Consider the following 2,672-nt stretch of genomic DNA (forward strand, 5'->3'; position numbering starts at 1 on the left):
TATATATATATATATATATATATATATATATATATAGATTTTTTACGAACTGTTTTTGAGAATTAAGAGAATTTTGACGTTCCAGTCTTGCGAAACCACTAGACTTATTTTTATTAGAAATGATGATGCAAAAGGAATGATGACGAGTCTTCCTCTATCAGACAAAGCGAATAATAGCAAGGAGACTCTCATTGTTTTATACAAGTAAGAAGAATATATATTATAATATATTATAATGAATCATAAAAGATAAAACAACAGGATTGTCACAGACCTGGAAAATCGGGAAAACCGGGAAAAATCAGGGAAATTGATATTGATCATGGAAAACCAGGAAAAGTCAGGAGAAAATGCAAGAAAGTCTGGAATTTAAAAATTTGCTCACAATTTCCTTAAATTTCTCCTATTCCAAATAATTTTTGTTATGATATTTTAATATTATATCTGACGTTTATAATGAAATACATTCAAAATTTATACACTTTAAACAACTTTAATAAAATAATTAAAATTTATAATTAATTTTATTCAGTATTTTTTTTGATTCAGTATTTTATTTGATCGCTCTTTTTTATAATTGCATTCTTTTTTTCAATACTAATTTATTTTTTGTTGGCTTGAATTTGCACCTAAAATTTTAGTATGCTACTAAACCTTTTTTGCGTTGTTTTTAATAATATAAGCTAGCTTTCTTATAACTCTTGACTTTAAATGTGTTAAAATTTACATATTTTATATTGGAAAATTTTCCATCTGGAAAATCTGGAAAAATCAGAGAATTTTAAAATTTATTTTCTGTGGCAACTCTGAATAAGAAATATTTAATATTTGGAAATGAAGACATTGAAAAATAAATAAAATACACGATATCTCATGATGTATGAAAACGTTGAGTTTCTCATAATTCTTATATTCTCTGTTCTTTACTACGCAGCAAATTGATACAAAAAGGATATGCATAATTAATTGAAAAACACATAAAGTTTTTCTTAATGACAATATATTTGTTTTCGATTGAATTTATTAATAGAGCGCATTAATATTATTAATATTATTGAGGATAACAGGCAATATATATTACAACCTATTTATATAATTAAGCCTATATATACAATGGGAGCATAGGATATTAAAAAATGATTGTATTCATGATAAGAATACATCTCTTCACCGTAGGTTTTCTATTATCATTCTCTTCCTGTGGCAGAACCAGCTTGTTTTTTATAACAAATTCTTTAATCACGTATACATTCTGTTCGTTAAGTACGTGAACAAGACATGTCATACAATTAATAGTGACAGTAATGATGATGATCATAATAATAATAATAATAATAATAATAATAATAATAATAATAATAAAACGTAATATCAATAATAATGAAATAATCATATAATAATAATAATAATAATAATTTATTTTTCTATTACGTTATATAATAATACTTAACACTAAATCCTCCTAACGTTTTCTTTTTCTAACTTTTTACAAAAAGTTTCGCTTTTGGTTTTTTCCGTATATTCATTAACTTCTACTTACAAATCTAACAAACCGAGTTAACCTCGTTTAAGGTTTGAAAGGGTTTGGGACTAGACAACGACGTTCCTCATAACCCGATCTTAGTTGATTACATTTTGATATTCCTTTAGCTCTCCTCACCCTTTCGTTGAGCGTCACTCTTGTACACGAGTTAGCGCGTCAAGCGTTGCACTAACGAATCGCTGACTAGTTTCTAATCATTACGACTACTCGACTGTGCTAATTAAGGCACTGAATAATTAAGAGTAGACGAATGTACATTTTTTTCTCAGTTTTAAGAACAATCGATTAGATCATGTATTAGAAAATCATCGCTGATAGTAATTAGATAATACAATGTTTAAAACGTACGTGCATGTTTAAAACAGAGGCGCTTTATTAAAATTACTGATCGTTACGAAAGTAAATTTTTTTTTAAATAGTTATTAGAAGTGTTAGGCTCGCTCTGTATCAATGAAAGTGATTTATCAATAAAATCGATTTACTCTTTGATCCTCTGCAAGTCGCATCGCCATAAAATTAGTTATCGATGTTATTTAGTACATCTAAGTTGATTAATTAACAACAAGGCCTCAAAAGTAAGACACTTGGTTGTTGCTGATGTGCGATTTAAGGCCACCGCGGTTAGAATGGATATTTTCGATTCGCTTTGACCATTTTCTTTCTATAAATAAGTTACATTTATGATTCCATCTGGGTAAAATTAGTTAATATCTCAACTAGTAATACGTGTAATATTTTATATAGCTTGTAATAAATATTGGTATATATATATATATATATATATATATATATATGTATATATATATATATGTACATATAAGTATATTATACATATATAAATAAAATAGTATTCTGATAAGTAATAGAGAGCCGAAACAGTAATGCGCATGAATTAATATATCGGTAGACAAGTACTTTGGAAGATATATCTTGTTATTACAACGTATTCTATGTATAGATATATTTATAGACGATATTTATAATTGATCCTTGAGGTAAAAGAATTATAATTGCATATATAACAATGATATATATTATAATAATTATATATATATATATATAGTATATATATATATATATATATATATATATATAGTATATATCTATAGTATATATATATATATATATA

Source organism: Atta cephalotes (assembly GCF_000143395.1).
Source record: "Atta cephalotes unplaced genomic scaffold scaffold00070, whole genome shotgun sequence".
NCBI lineage: Eukaryota > Metazoa > Arthropoda > Insecta > Hymenoptera > Formicidae > Atta > Atta cephalotes.